This window comes from Bacillus rossius, chromosome 2 (assembly GCF_032445375.1).
Source record: "Bacillus rossius redtenbacheri isolate Brsri chromosome 2, Brsri_v3, whole genome shotgun sequence".
NCBI lineage: Eukaryota > Metazoa > Arthropoda > Insecta > Phasmatodea > Bacillidae > Bacillus > Bacillus rossius.
Window position 1 is genome coordinate 23,086,806 of NC_086331.1, and position 17,956 is coordinate 23,104,761.

The following is a 17,956-nucleotide window of genomic DNA, read 5'->3' on the forward strand; positions in this document are numbered from 1 at the left end:
AAGTACACACACTGATCGAACAGTAAACACACTGAACACCCAGTACTTACACTGGACGCACGGTACACACATTGAACACACAGTACACACTGGACGCATAGTACACACACAGTACACATTATAGACACACAGTACACACAATGTGCATGCAATGGACTCATAGTACACGCATTGGTCATACAGTACACACAATTTGCCATGCAATGGACACACAGGACACAAAGTACACACACTGGACACACAGTACACATACACTAGTCACACAGTACACAATGGACGCACAGTACACACAGTACACACATTGAACACACAGTACCTACAGTACACACATTGGACACGTAATGGACACTCAGTACACACACTGGACACACAATGGGCATGCAATGGATCCACAGTATATGCAATGAACACACACAAAACACACATACATTACACGTATTTGACAAAAATGAAGCACAATTGGAAGCACAATCAACAACAAGAAAGCACTATTGGAAGCACAATAAACGAAAAGGAAGTACAAGAGGAAGCACAATGAACTAAAACGAAGCACAATTGGAAGCACAAACAACGAAAAGGAAGCACAATTGGAAGCACAATCAACGAAAAAGGAAGCATAATAAACGAAAAGGAAGCACAATAAACGAAAAGGAAGCACATCAGGAAGCACGTTCGTAAAAAAGAGGAAGCACAATAAATTAAAAGGGCGCACATTTTTAACGTCAATTCAACAAAAAAGGAAGTACATTTAACGGGAAAAAATACGTTCTCAGCAGTAAGATACGAACATACAGGCTTGTCTACGTACATTTAAAGAAAAGGACGTAAATTTTTCAAGAACATTCGAATCAGTAGTATGCGATCGTCAATTTACGATAGGATATAATGCCTCCAACAGTTATTGGCTCCAACAATCTTTTGACACCTAAAGTCATTGGCTACAAGTCATTGGCTCCAACAGTCATTGACTCCTACAGTCATTGGCTCCAACAGTAATTGACTCCAACAGCCATTGGCTCCAACAGTCTTTGGCTCCAACAGTAATTTTTTTCCAGCTGTCTTTGGCGCTAGCTATTTGGCTACGAGACTAGGTGGCTACGAAGCTGCTAGACTAAAGGACGACAAGGCTTCAACTGACTACTGTGCCGCCAACTAGTATTTTCGGCACAATTTTAAATTTGAATTTTTTTAAAATTAATGTCACCAGTCATCCCTTTGCTGCAAGAACTTAAACTTGTTCCTCCTCCTGTACACTCCCATCCAACCTTTGTCAGACTTGTCTCCCCAAGTTTTCCCAGCTCTAGATCTGATTGTGCCTACTATTCAATGACCCAGCAAGGCGATCCTTTTAGTCCCGCCTTGGCGCACGGACGTTTCCTGTAATTCGCCCCCGATTCGTGACGAGAACTGCTAGGCCCTGCAAGTTCCCAGGATGGGGCAGTTCCAAGACCTCGCCTGATGCGAGCACTTCTTGACATGACCGCGAATCATCTTCGTCAAAGTATAGTCACGTCTTGGGTCTTGTAGACCACCTTTCCCACTGGCATAGCATGCGCCAAGCATAAGAAGGGTGGTGCACACACAAAATAACGTCACAGCACTGCGGTGGGGAAGGAGTGGGAAAGGAGGGGTAAACGGCCACAGCACGAGAACAGATCTTCGTGGTGAGGACTTCTTCACATTCATAGGCATCTTTCCCAGTAATGTACCACAGGAGGTGCAACACTAGACGGTACTTTTAAATAACGAGCGAGAGAAGTGCTATGCGTAATAATAGTTTTATTTTCAAATTAAATCTGGGACAAACATAAACATTGAACATGTACTTTGGTTCGTATACTTGGTGACGAAGTACAGTTGAACTCATGAACAACTGATTTTCTGCGAAGACAAAATAATACGTAATTACACATTTGCAGATATAATATTTAACACAAATTAATAATAAGGCCTTTGATTCAAAAATTACTCCTACAAGACATTTTCTGAAAACAAAATTAAGGCGTATGCTTTAAATATTACTTTTACAAGACATTCTCTGAAAACGAAATTAAGGCTGTGCAGTATTATTTAACAGTTCACTTTAACTTTAATTAAGACTGAACTTTTCTAAATACATCGACTGTCATAAATTTATACTCAGCAAAAACACGTTAGCGACAGTGCAAACAATATTAAAATTCTCACAAAATTACTTCATTATAAACATTTTATAAAATTATAATTTCGAAATTATTTCTCACAACCTTAGAAAATTATTTACGATTTAAGTTTATGCAAAATTTCGATCTCTAAAAATTAAATAAACATGATTTCTAAAAAAAAATGTATGTGTTTTTTTTATATTTGCACTAGGTTTTGCTCGCTCGAAAGAGTGTGTTTAAATCAAAAGTCACTCGTCTTTTATTACGGCGTCACAGTCGTGGGGCTCCGTAGATAAGACCTCGTAGCGAGTTGAGCACTCGCCTTCCTGTACTCGCTCAGCGAGCCCCTCCCTGCCTGGATCCCGCTGTCGCTGCAGCACACCCGGCGCCCTCCCCCAGACTCGCCTGCTGCGCCTTGGCTGCCGACTCGCTCGACGATCTCGGAGCTGCACAGTCTCCAACTAGCCCATGCCAAATCACGTCGTACATGACTCTCGTGTTCCGTACAGCAGTGAACACAACTCCTTGTAAAGCCGCTCGTGCTGTGCCAATTGTGTCGTAAAGTGTGTACAGTATACTTAAATGTTTTATTGCCTGCACCGTATGCCTGCCGACCTTATCTAAACAATTGCCTTGAATTTCTAGATTGAATATCACTTAGATTAAACGTTACTCGTTTCCAACTGAGTCCTGTAGCAACAAACTTTAATACTCTTCATTTTCTTACAAACTCCGTCACTGTTTCCTTGGCTTACTTGCTACCAAGTTCCCGAAGTCTAGCCATACTGGACATATCCATCGTATACGTAACTCGTACAACTCCAGATTTACGTTACTCGTCACCTCTTCGGTTTTGGCGTACGCGTTCCAGGTTCCGCACTCGTCCTCGGTGGAGATGGGTTAAGTCCTTGTTGCAAAATATAGATTGTTGCCTTACCAGATGACAACGTCTAAGCTCAGCCGAGTCTTCAACACCTCTCTATCAGGCAGCATGACGTTGCGTGGCAGCGATCGGGCGGCAGTCGGTGCGATGTGAGGGCAGCTTCAGCACACACTCTTCTCCTCCTTGCTGGGGTCCCCTGTTTATACCAGCAAGCCTCGTAACGAACATTTCTTTCCAGAATGTCTTATACAGTAGTCTCCACTTGGTTGCGTGGCGATGACGTCATGGCTGGCGCAGGCAGCCAACTTCTGAAAGTGGCGAAGGGTCCGCACGGCGATGGTAGTTGGCGGGTGGCCCACCACCAGGCGGCAATATTCGGCGCATGCCTAAGTCGCTTACACAAAAATATTCATTTAGTACGTCAGACACGTAACAGGTGACCCCACGTCAAGTGTTTGAGCGGGAAGATGACTTTCTTGATCGTGTTGTGTTCAGCGATTAGTCAGCTTTTCGTCTAAGTGGGTGGGTAAATACACATAATGTTCGTATCAGGGGATGTGTATAACTAAAGGTGCACACATTGAACATTTGTAAGAAAAACTAGGTTAGTTTAACTTCAATTTGATGTATGATTAGTTGTAAATTGCCTATAATAAACTGGTATGACTAGGGACCGGAAAAATTCGCGGGTTCAATGACCTGCAATGTCCCACTGTTGCCCTATGGAAAACGAGAAGACTGCGCGCCAGTTCAAGGTCTCGCGCTTAGAGACGATACCGCACTGGATGCACCGTCGAACGTCCACCTTATCACATCGCCTCACTGACACAAACACACCCCTACAAGCGCTCGCTGAGCTAACCGACTGTTGTGCAGTTACCGACTGTCAACAGATGGCAGGCCGTGGCTTAGTTTAAGTTTCTCTCTGCCTCACCATCGCCATATTGTCCCGCCCAAAACATTGCGGAGATGGTTCCTGACCACGCCTGAAAATGGTTGGTAAGTATGGATGAGGATATCCGTCGTTAAACACAGTCACATGAAATACAGTTCGTAATAATTGTTTCCACAATGCAGCTGTTAGAATAGCTTCTTCATGCAAGTCCATTCCCTGTTAGAAACGATGTCACACTGTTTGCCCGAAGAAATCAACATTATGCACAAAAAAAACTCTTTAAGAATCTGAGATGCTGGATATCTCATACAACTGTTTATTTAAGGTACCCCGGCTAGTCAGGCGTGTTTTTGTGCTGGTTAGGCGAAACGATAAGTGCGACGTTCGCTGGTGCTTCTAGCGCGGTATCGCCTCTAGGCGCAAGGCTGTCAACTGGCGCGCAGTCTTATCGTCGAACATAGGAACAGTAACCATAGCATTATATGGCGGAGAAATGACGATAAAGGTGTGATGAAACGATGAAAGTCCTTTGAGTGCTTTCAAGAATCTGTACCAGTCTCGTGGTTAAAACGTATTTGGAAAATACGCATTTTTATCTATTTTCATTCTTCTAAAAATACAGTTGCAAAACGAAATACGGAAACAGAACGACCCGTCCGCCCTCAGAGTATTCTTAAATTATTTCAGTAAACAGACCCCAATCAGGTATCTTGAGCTATTTTCAAATCACGTTGTTATCTGAAGCTCTGCACACCGTGTGTGTGCCAGGGTAAGCGGGGTCTGTAACCACCAGACGGTTTTAAACAATGGTTTCCAATGTCGGTTAGTGATACCTTGTAAACCTTTTATATTGTAACAAAACCGTTACATTGTCCTTTCGCCGCTCATTTGTTTCTTCTCTGTGCAGAAGGTGGGACTCTCCAATCAGTCGTTGGCGGCCCCCGTAATCCGTCAGCGTGGTCCTGGGAAATTCACGTGTCACCTCGCAGTTGTCGGATGTGCGTGGGTTGTGATGGGGCTTAGGGGAGGGACGCGACCAATTAATTGCCAAGAGAGTGTCCCATCCAGGAGCAGTGTCCCGAGGGGTTGCCCCGTGGAGGGGGGGGGGTGGCAGAGCGCGCCAGCCGGTTAGACGTCGCGAACAACTCCCGATGGCCTCATTACGCGGCTTAGCGACGAACGTGCGGACATGAACTGGGAAACTGGTGCGCTGATAGCTCCCCCCCCCCCCCCTCATTTTCTCTCTCTCTCTCTCTCTCTCTCTCTCTCTCAGACCTCTGACCTCTGACCTCCGCCGACCTGGTGAACGTCGCCAAAGTTTTTTTGAGTCTCTTCCTACTACTGTGGCCCTGCCCAAGGCAACGAAAATCCTGGTTCATCTTTTCGATAGGCCTACTATTTTAGTTTCTGCTACTCTAAGCATGTTGGTCTTTATTTAGTTTTATTATAAGTTTTGATATTTATTTACGGCAGCCTAAATTGACACTTTTTTATGTACACGGCAGTCTCATAAGTTTGTAGACATTTAATTATTTCGTTTGTAACTTCGTTGTGGTCAGTCAGTTGCGATTAATCGAACTGCCGTGGTGAGCGCAAGGGAAACTAAATAGCGTGAGCTTGGGACAGCGCAGATAGTGCGGCGCTGTTTCGGACTGTGGTCAAGTAGTGCAGCAGTGGCGTGACAGGTGGTGTTAGCGTAGCCGAAAACTTGGGGCAGGTGGTATCCGATACGCCACCGTAGTGATTTCCGTGAAACACCTTAATGCGCGGCTCATTTGGATGCACGGTATAGGGGTTCACAGGTAAGTAGCGAAATGAATGAACTCAAATGACATAACTGAAGGGCCCTTGCGCACTGTGCCAGGTAACCTCCAAACTGCGCTTCAAAACACAGAGCGCAAGGCTTAAGCGGCGCAAAAATCCTTGCTGTAAAGGACAACAGTAAAGTGAGCTTTGCAAAGAGGCTATTTCAGTTCCATAAATATTTATTTCTTACTTACAAGTAGTAAATAGGCTTCAACAAACTGACGTGCAATAAACAGGAAAACATGTGTTACTCGATTTGATATGCATAATAAAAAGACTTTACGAAAAGTAGACCAAACAAAAGAAACAATAAAAGAGGCCAAACATTTCGGCATTTCTTAGATTCATATCATCGCTCATTACATAATCAATGCAGAGATGAGCTGCGGGAAAAATTTATCTCAATACGATAACATTAACAAGTGTCACAAATATGAGCGCACGCAAAAAAATGTACAGAGTGTCCGAAAAGTCTTTCCCTCATCACACAAATTTTTAACTTTGGCTAGACGTACGATAAAAATATGAAAGTAGTGTCAAAATTTTAGGTCATAACTCAAGTTTGTTTTGTTATAGGTTCGCAGTAAGTATGCAGTGTCTGAGGTGTGGTGCCCAGAAAGCCGGGCATGATTACCAATCAGGAGAAAGCGCAGTGTGTCCTGTAGTACCACGAGACACGATCACCAACAACAGTGCAGAGAAACTTCCAGACCACATATGGAAAGATTCCCCCTGATGTCAAGAGCATTAAGACGTGGTATGAGAAGTTCAAGACCACAGGATCGGTTGCTGACATTCCAAAGTCTGGTCAACCATCAACCTCAGCTGAAAGGGTGGAAGCTGTGAGACAGTCATTTCTGCGACGTCCGAAGAAAACGGGGCAAAGGGCCTCACGTGAATTAAAGATGCCAAAAATCTCTCTCCACTATATCTTACACAAACGTTTAATGTTTCGTGCATACAAAGTGCAAATCGTTCAGGCTCTGTTGCCCAATGACAGTACACGTCGATATTACTTTGCGGTCGAAATGTTATCACATATGGAGGACGATAATGGCTGTCTCCAAATAATTGCCTTTTCTGACGAGGCGACCTTTTTTGTCAGTGGAGAAGTGAATCGCAATAACGTGCGCATTTGGGGTTCACAGCCCCCTGGCGAGGTGATGGAGTGTACCAGAGGAAGTCCAAAAGTTAATTTTTGGTGCGCACTATTGCATGACAGAATTATCAGGCCATTCTTCTTCGCTGAGGCAACCATCACATCACCAGTGTATTTGGAAATGATACAACTTAAGCTATTCCTCAGCTGCTTGAGTATCACCCCGATGTCATGTTTAAACAAGACGGTGCACCACCTCATTGGGGTTTGAGGTCCGTGCCTAACTTGATATGACCTTTCCTGGATGATGGATCAGTCGTGATGGACCAACAGTTTGGCATCCACGCTCTCCCTACATAACCCCAGTAGACTTCTTTTTATGGAGTTTTCTCAAGGACAAGGTCTATCGAACACATGTACCAGATATTGCAACCCTGCCACAACGGATAACCAGAGTCATTGCATCGATCCCTCCAATGATGTTGGCTAATGTGTGGACGAAATTGAATATTGACTAGATGTGCTTCGTGCTACCAAAGGTGCTCATGTGGAAGTGTACTGATTTTTGAAAAAAAACTTGGATAGTTTCTCAACATTTTGTCACCATTTTCATATTATGGTCTCACTACTAGCCGATGTTATTAATTTGTGTAATCAGAGAAAGACTTTTCGGACATCCTGTATATTACCAAATCAACTACAGTATCGCGACACTGATAGATTCCTTTCCCGTCGTGAGGTATGGTCTATCATGTTGTAAGCGCAAATAACGAACATGAACAGAAACACAGTTAATCGACAAGAAAACCACGAGGCGCAGGAAACAGCAAAACCAGCCTGGGGGGCCAAACGACACAATACAAGGCAACTTAAGCACGGCGGCAAATTTTAAGAAGTAGGCATCACTAAGTAGCGAGAGATCGCGGCAGGAAAACGTAGTAAAACAGGGCAAGGCAACCCAACAAGAAAGCATCTGAGGTCTCAAACTCATGGCAAGTAAAACAAAAAAGAATACGAAACACATTACTGCCATGTAAAAGGAGCAGTGAAAAACTGGCAATGCAAGACCGTTAGCAAACGTTATCCAACCAGATACGAACTGGCGCAAAGAAACATAAACGCATGGCTGGAAACTACACAAACCCACCAAGCAAAATATTAAACGTTAAAACACGACCACCTCTGGAGCAACGAATAAGCTACTCCAACCATGACTTACATTCACTGACTAAAGACATAACCAGAGGTGCCTCACGACAGGAACAGATCCGAGACAAGGGGCCAATTTTTTTTCCTAACCTAACTAAAAACTAAGTGTATTCGGGAGAAGTCCGGGTTACGGAGGGACCTAGGTGCGTCTCAGGCCGAAGCCTATACGCCTAGTCATGCTAGGATTAACCATGCAGGCAGAGGGTCGCGTGGGGATTGGCCAGCCATGGCATCAACTGATTCCATAACTATCTCCACTCACTCATAAATCTTGACTATAACTAGAGATAGGTTGAGCCCAGGTAAAACCTGCATAGACGCAGGGCACTGTCATGCGGGGAGCAAGTTTGCATGCATTAAGTGTAGGAGAATACAGGAGACAGAGGATGGTCTGGATGAAGAGTTGGACAGAGTAGAAAAGAGTCTACCATGCGGGGGTTGGGCACTTGGACTCGTGGTCCGCTTTGTATCTTATCCAGGGATGGATTTAGTGACCAGGGACGCAGGCGCCCCTGGTGGTGAGTGGCTACACCAGGCCACTCAATCCGCCACCAGTCAGCACCTAAAACTAGATAAGTAAAAGTAAGTAACACAAGAAATATGTTAAAATAAAATAAACAGGCCGCCGTGCAGGGCAGAAGCAAATGATTCATCATATTCTATTAATAATACTTAGTTGTATTACTTTTATTTTAATTTTATGAATTATTTTAATTTTTTTCTTTTTTTCTTAAGGCTATATAGGATGCTTGTACAGTGCTTATTCTAACATGCCACGCATTGCTACCCTGCAGACCGCCTCCCTGGAGCCGGAGTATGTTTTGCCTGCTAACCAGGAGCTCCGCGCAGCATGGTATCTATGCTAGTAACAATTCTTATTCTAATATGTTTATTTTAAAGTACCTCGCGGTGCTGCCCTGCAGAGACAAGGGGCCAATCGGGCTTAAGAAGGCAAGGCAAAGCCTAAATGCGCCGGCGCGAGTGGTCTGATTGTTTAGGGGAGGGGAAGGAAAGAAGGCTAACTCAATCAGGACGGAGGGGGAAGAGCTGGGTGGAGGGGGAAATGACGGGAGGGTGGCTGACGTCACGAAGAACCTACGGCTATTGTAGAAATATTGCACAACTAGGTTAATTAGGTTAACAATGCACAATGTAAGCTAGACAGCGCTGCAGCGAGCTGAGCAGTGGGGCGCTCCTGTGCTTGCCTCAGTCTGGCGAGCTACCTTCGTCTTCGGGACCGTTCAGTCGTGGTCCCTCGGCCTCCTCTCTCCGCTTTCCAGCCGCTTCTGGGAGCCGTCGTAGCTGAAGCAATCTCACATTTTCAATGACAATAAAGTTACATTCACTATAACTGTTGGGCACTTATTATTAATTATACCTATTTATATTTGACGTACTTATAGGGCTACGAATTCGAACTAGCGCGACAACTTACTGTACACTTACTGACGAGTTATAAGGAAACGAAAGCCTTGTAAGCGTCAGTTTGTTGCCCAAAATGCGAGTGTGTCACGCGGCAATGGCGCCACCTATAGCTGCACGAGTCAGAGGCCGTGAGTAAGGGCTACTTTGCTATACTCAGCGATATATAATTGAACAGCGCTTGGCACATGGTCGCAAAAGTCGCCCCCGGAACAACCAGTGTCACCCAAAACCCCGCATGGTAGACTCTTTTCTACTCTGTCCAACTGTTCTTCCAGAACCATCCCTCTGTTTCCCGTAACCAACCAGCTTGATATTAATGCCTGAAATTTTGCATCCCGCATGTCAGTGCCCAGGGTTTTCCTTGTGTATATGCAGGTTTTACCTGGGCCCAAATGATCTAGTTTAAGTCTAGAATAGTCAGTGAGGGGCGTAACACCCTGCATGATTAGAACGTATAGGCTTCGGCCTGAGACGCACTTAGTCTCCCTCCCAACTCGGACCCCTCCCAAATACACTTAGTTTTTAGCTAGGTTAGAAAAAATATCACGTATTCACAGAGCTACAGTCATCACCGCGGCGACATGTTTTCGTTGCATGCGGGTTCAACAAGTGACCCCCTACTACCGAACTGAAAGGAAAAAAGGAATCGGCGTGTGGCGTGGACGAGCGTGTCCGCGCCTGTCGAGGAGTTGGGTTCCTGGGTTTCAGCGCCTGGGCAATGCATGCGGGACGTGCGCTTTTTACGTGTTTCAGAAGAGAAAATGTAAGTCACAATATTGCTCGCCTCAACTTTATCCAGTAGCCAACGGACAGACAGCAGGGCAACAGGTGGGATTTCGAACTTTGCGCTAATTTGAATTACGTCAACGTCTCAATTGAAAATTGCTGTGCAATTTAGGGAATTGCGATTTAGAACACACTGGTGTCTTGTTGCTGCCTGTAGGAGCCACTTTCAATTGGAGAATTTTTGTGTGCAATTTTCCACGCAATTGCAAGTGCGGAAAGACGTTAAGCTCCCTGAATTAATATTAAATAATAAATAAAACTTAATAAATTTGAAAACCCTTTTTGGTACCAAAGGCAAGGCGAAAATAATTTTTACCGGACTTAGGCGATTTGGCTAGGGAGGCGGTCCAGTTTGAATATTTAAATGATTTATACGAACAATTGTTTGGCCCAATGTTGTATACAGTTTGGGTAATCGATTTTATGTATATTTATTTTATATTTATTAACACTTAGCATTTTGCCTTTGATAGTAGTATACGAATGTATGTCCTGCACCTGGCTTCTGGCTGTGGAGCCGGGAGCCGGGAGCCGACCGCCTTCTTGGATTATGATGTCACGGCGGCCATCTATGCTGACCTTGACCTTGACTTTCAAAATTTGCCAAAATTGGTCAAAATTTACCAAAATTTACCCAAAATTAGCCAAATTTTTCAGTTTTTGAAAATAAAATCCCGCCAAAAATTCTTAAAAAATTCGAAAATTCGAAAATTAATATTTCGAAAACCTCAAAAGTAATTTTGCCTTAGAAATAACGCGTATTCTATATTGAGGCTTAAGCATCCATGTCTACAGCCTCCGATAAGACTATGACATCATCATGGATTATAACTTCACCGTTGCAATTTCCGTTACGGCCGCCATTATGAAAATCTATATTTATTATCTGATTTTAATGAAAAAAATTCTTAAATTTAAACAAAATTTCAACTAATAAAATTTTAATAAAAATATTAAAAATATATATATACTTACGCCATGGAGCTCGTAGTCCTCGGTTCAAACCCAGTGAGGGCAAAAATAAACAAAATAACGTCAGGTACTTCCTCCACAGAAGCCACCGGCAGACTGACCTCCCACCACTTATGACAAGGTATATATATCGTCAACTCGTATGACGTCGTGTCCGCCATCTTGAAAATCAGTAAATATTATCCGATTTTAATAAAAAATTCTAAAATTTATAAAAAATTAATTAATTAAAATTTAATAAAATATTACTTAAAAACCACCGTTGCACATATCGTTACGGTCGACATCTTGGATTATGTAAATGTTGCAGGTTTCGTTACGCTCGCCATCTTGGTTGAGTATGTTGTCATCGTTACAGTTTTCGTTACACCCACCATATTGTATTATATAAATGTTGCATGTTTCGTTACGGAAGCCATCTTGAAAATCCGTAATTTTAATGCTAGAAATTCCAAAAAAATCTAAAATTTAAAATTTTGCCTAGTTCAAATGTTTAGTTACTTGAACGATTTCGGTCCTCGGTTCAATTCCCGGCGAGAGAAAACCAGTAATTTATAAATATATTTAAAAAATTATATATATCTACACTACAGGTCAATATTCGTAATGACCCGGGGGGTGGGGGATTTTGGAACAGTTGATACGTGTTGTTTTCTGAACGATACATTCTGTCTGAATAAATTAAGTGAGCAGCAGAGGCGAGTAAAGTACGCAGGGTTGCAAGCACACAAGTACATATACTTGAAATCAGAAACAATCTTAGCACTCGAATGATCTGATTATGTGTGGGAACGAACGTAGTGTATGAATTGATGTAAATTGCAAAATGGGACTACACCATACGTATAAAACTTTCAAAACTACTGCAAAACAGTGGAATTACACAAAATCTGCTGAAACTGTTCCATACAGATTAAAAAAATGATTGTAGTTTCTAAAGTGAAATTGTGATGTCTCTACTCTTGTATTTTTTTAAAAGCCAGAATATGTCTCTAAAAGATTAAACAGATATGAAATTTTCTGGTCATTACTGTTATTTAATAATTATATCCGTAAATGCATAACGTGTCTCACTTGCAGTGTATGTTTTATAAAAATCTGGTGAGAAAATTTGTGACTCAATCACAAATGCAAGAGAGCTATCGGGATAAATTTATAAGAAAATCCCTTAAACCGTAGTTAAGAATATATATATATATATACACACACACACATATATATATAAGTAGTATATAATGGCCGGAGCTGGGACTGGGTCCTGGGTGTGGTGTGTGGTGGAGCCGAGAGCCGAGCCACATCTCTGACGTCACGTCCATCTCTGACGTCACGGCGGCCATATTGGATGGTTGTGACCTTGACCTTTGACCTTGACCTTGAATTTGATCCTCAAAAATCGCCAAAATCCGCCAAAATTGGGCAACAATTCCCCAAAATTCGCCAACATTTCCATTTCTGTGGAAAAAAGTTCCACCAAAAAATCTCAAAAAATTCCACAAATTAAAAATTTCTCTTTTTGAGGGAAAAATTTCCGGTTTCGAGGGAAAAATTCCTGTTTTTAGTCCTTAAAAATCCCAGCGGCTGAAAATTCCTAAAACTGGCTTAAGCATCCTTAACTCAAGCCTCAGTTAAGCCATTTCTAGGAATAAGGATACCATGACCGCCATATTGGATTGTGACGTCACGGCAGCGGCCATCACGGACGGTTGTGACCTTGACCTTTGACCTTGACCCCGGCGGCCATTTTGGATCCGCCATCTTGGATCCGCCATCTTGGACGAGCGTAACGGTACACGGCGTAACGGGACATAGCGTATCGGGACTAGTAGGTCACGGCAGCCATTTTGTATCCGCCATCATGGATGACGTCATTGTGTTCTCGAACATTCCGGCGATGTGTTTTCCGCCATATTGGATGATGACGTCACCGTTGCAGTTTCCGTTACGGCCGCCATCTTTAATTTTTTATATATTATCCGATTTTAACGAAAAAAAATTAAAAATTATATAAAAAATAATTAATAAAATTTTAATAAAATATTTATAAAAAAACATACATTAACGACATGGAACTCGGAGTCCTCGGTTCGAACCCGGTGAGGGCAAAAAAATAAAAATGGCGACCGATCCTTGCCCCGTGGTGACTGCTGGCAGACTGACTCCCACCACTTTTTTTTCAAAGCATATATATCGTCACCTAGCATGACGTCATGTCCGCCATCTTGAAAATCCGTAATTTCAATGCTAGAAATGTGGGGAAAATTTTTAAATTCGTTAAATAAAATAGCAATAAATATACTGATTGATGCGATCGATTCCCGTCCTTGGTTTGATCCCAAGACGATGTAAAACATTTGATTTTATGTAAAAAATAATAATTTTAATAAATAATGATCAAAGTCCTAAAAGAAGCATAGTTTCCAAATCAACCATCATCCTATAATACAGTACAACCGTCATCTTAGATATTTGTATTTATTATCCAATTTTAATGAAAAAAATTTAAATTTCATTAAATAATTCACTCATTAATTAACATATTGATTCGATCGATTCCAGTCCTTGGTACGATCTAGGACGATGCAAAAAATGTGCTGCCTTTTCGATGTCGGTGCTTCCAAATGTGCTGCCTTTTCGATGTCGGTGCTTCCAAATGTGCTGCCTTTTCGTTGTCGGTGCTTCCAAATGTGCTGCCTTTTCGATGTCGGTGCTTCCAAATGTGCTGCCTTTTCGTTGTCGGTGCTTCCAAATGTGCTGCCTTTTCGATGTCGGTGCTTCCAAATGTGCTGCCTTTTCGATGATGGTGCTGCCTTTTCGTTGTCGGTGCTTCCAAATGTGTTGCCTTTTTTTTTGATGGTGCTTCTATTTTTAATGTTGTTTTGACTCTAGTATTATAGTAAATTGTTCTTGATTTGACTTGTGTATTATTCCATCCGGTGCATGTATAGAGGCAAAGGTGGATATTTGGGCCCCCACTTTGTTTTTTGAATATAATTTTTTTATTTTTTAATATTTTTACCTGAAATTAATAAAAAAACTTCCTTGCTTTGTTTACTATTGGTTTTTAAAGTGTTAGGACTTGTTTTTACACACACATAAACAACTAACAATTTTTTACCAAAAGTCTGCATCTTTTCAAAAAAAAATTTTGTGCTGGTAATATGGGCCCCTGGGTTTTCTCAATAAATAATCATTAAAATATCACCAAAGAAAATCATTTATTACAGTTTTTATGTATTTTATTAATTTTTGAAATAGTATAAAAACACAAAGTGTTATAGTAGCTGCTTGAAAAAAGTTGTATATTGAAAGATATTTTGCTTTTCAAACATAAAAACTATTGGATTAGGATGCAAACATATCAACTAATCTATGAACTAGTTAAAACATGAATTTATAAAAACCACTTTGTTTTATAAATTTTTAATACCAAAATAAACCTAATTCATGATCGTCTGATCAGAAAAGTCTGTTAAAAAATGTTATTTGAACATAAAAATTAAGATATCTTGACTGAACCATTAAAAAAAAACTATTTACAGAAGTCACAGATATACACATCTCTGTCAGCCCCAGCACAAAGGTTATGAGCCCACATTTCGCAAATCATACACTGTACCCACAGTTCACCGCTACAGTCTTTAGAAAAGACCTGTTCACAGAAAAGACAGACTGCATCTTCATCGTCGGGGGCAAAATTTCCTACTTCAGCTTCCATGACGGATTCTCCTGAGTCGAAGTCATCTTCTTGGTTTTCATCTGATGATTCTACAAAACACAACCTCCTTTTTAACCATTTTTTTGCCTTTGGTTTTGTATTGACAGTTTCTTTTCCTGTGTTTTTCTTCTTTGTCGTGGCTTCATTAGCTGTTGTTAATTTCTCATTCCTTTTTTGCTCTGCTCCTTCTAATGCAAGTTTATAAGGTGATGATGTAATTACTGCACATTTCATAGGTTTCGGGCCTTTGTTTGTCATTCTCTTTTTTGGTCGTGGAATAGGCAGGATATCTTGAGGTGATACATGGTCAGAACGCATCGAAGAAGAACACCCGGAAGGGCCAGCTTCTACCAAGTCTTTCGCAGATGGAGTTAGGTTCTTAGCAGCAGGCCCGGAAGTGGATGCAGCAGACCTGGAAGTGGATGTAGCAATGGCAGCCGTAGAATATCTAGAAGTAGACTGTTGTGTTTTTTTGTGGGTTGTTCGCCCTTTACACGCTTTTAGAACTTCAAGACTGATGTCCTCTACATTAGCTTCTTCTGAAGAAGGAGCGAAGTCAACATCACTGAACAAGTGGCGATTGAAAGGGAAAATCCCGGTAACAGAAAACCCACTAGCAGCTATTTCACCTGTTTGACACTTGAGAAAAGCGTTCCCCAATAGCTCAGCAATGTCATATGGTCCTAGAGGTCTGTTGTTGTGTAACTGCCACTGCCTAATATTTTCACTGTAGTAGTACTTCAAAGGACCCATAAAGCTTCTGTCGAGAGGCTGTAACTTGTGTGTAGTGTGAGGAGGCAGGCTAACGATCGTTACGTGGTTTGCACGAGCTAGTTCAATGACATCAATGTTCTTTGTATGAGTGTGATGACCATCTAGAATTAGCAAAATTGGTTCATCTGCCGTTGGTTTTGCTTTTGACAAAAAGTGGTTAAACCAATCAGTGAATAGGTTGGTTTGAATCCAACCTGAAGGATGACACCTTCCAATGGAGCCTGGCGGAGCACCTTTCATTAGTGTTTCTGTCATATTTTTCCTTGGAAAAATTAGCATAGGTGGGATATGAAGCCCAGAAGCATTCATGCTAAAAATGCAAGTTACTAGTGACCCTCTTTCTGCAGCTGTTAGGGCTCCTATCTGCCTTTTGCCTCGGAGACCTACAACTTCAGATACCTTACTTTGTACAACACTAATGCCGGACTCATCTACGTTGAACACTCTGTCGGCACTGTAGTTGTTTATCTGGAATTCAGCTTCCAAGAGATCGTAAAATGCGTTTACAGCTTCCCTGTTGAAGCCATTGGCCCTAGCGGATGAAGTCGCTGAAGGTTTCAAAATAGATATTGACTCTTTGTGGCGCGACATGAAATGGTCAAATCAGGCACGTCCTGCAGTTTCGCCATTCGTAAATAGGTGTGCTATGTTATTTCTGACGCACAGCTGATATGCCATCCGGCGCACATCGTTTCTTGTAAGGCCGTGAAATTTCACCTCCATTATCAAAATATATGTTACTAGCTCCTTTTCAAGGGCTGGTGGGATTATTGTAGGCCGTCCTATTTTCATGTTCACTACTTCTTGAATAGGTTTCTCAACACGACATAGTCTTTGTAAAGTAGATCGTGGCACGGAAAAAGTTTTTGTGGCTTTTTTCAAACCCATTTTCTTTTCTTTAACTGCTGATATGGCTTTCGACAAGTCTTCTTTATTCCACGCCTGTCTTTTACCCTTTTTAGGGGGTACCAGGAGTTTTCGGGGCATCTGCAACATAAAATGTAACATAACGTTGTAGTAGTTGTATTATGGGGCCCATATAACCAGCACTGCAAGGGGCCCATATATCCACCATAGCTATCTTGGAAAATAAAATTTTGCTACGAGTTTATTTACCAATGTTATGACAATACCTGATGTGATACGGAATCCTTAGAACATACTAAACACACACCTTACCATGTATTTACCGAATACAACAAAGAAGCTACGATAGCAATGATGTCAACACTTACCTTTCAAAGTTTTGCTCAGGAACAAAAATTTCAGTCTCACGCAACACTAACCATGGCAGGTACTACACTGGCGCGCTCGCCAGTGCTGTTTGGCTTCATGCTTTAGTACTTCCAGCGTTCACCGCTAGAATTCGTGGCCTGTATGTCTAGATACAGTGGGGGCCCAAATAACAACCCCTGGCCCAAATATCCACCTTTGCCTCTATAAGCGAGTCCTAGACAGCAGGTCGCTCAGTTTGTTACTGTCGTCGACGGTGTAAGGATAACCTAGATTATTTCATCTGGTGCATAAGTCGTGTAATTGCCTGTTCTTGAGACTTCGATGGCATCTTTACCGACTTTAACGTCGAACTCGATGGAGGATGTACCATCGACTACGGGAACCATGACGACAGCGCCGACTATGTTGGAGCAGATCCCGTTGGCAACGTCGATGTCAACATTGGAGGAGATTTCAACAGATGTGATACCACCAGCAGAAGATAACTTAATGACTACAGAGCTGGATGTGCAGGAAACCACGACGATCGACGATACGACCTCGATGGAGACTTCAATGGATGCTGATTTGACAACTAGCGAACACCGGTGCTGTTACTGCGACAAGATTTTCTCAAACAACAGCAATGCTCGACGACACGAGAGGAGCGAATGTGCCAAGAACCTATATCGTAAAATGATTGTTTGTGAGAAATGTCATAAGCAGTTTGCCAGAAAAGATAATATGAAAACGCACATGAAGGCATGCAAAGGTCCTGCTGTGCGGCAGAAAGTAAAGGTTTCGGCGCAACAACGATGCATCGATGTGCATAAGAGAATGCCTGGAAATGATACTACTGTTGCAACGTCTGTATCTGGATCAGGTCTGAAAGGATCGTCTTCATCACCACGGTATCCTTGCAGCTACTGCGATACGTCGTTCGCATTTTCCCATGATGCACGAAGACATGAGCGGAGCAAATGCACGAAGAATCCTTCTCGCATGAAGTTTCGCTGTGATGAGTGTCTTAAAT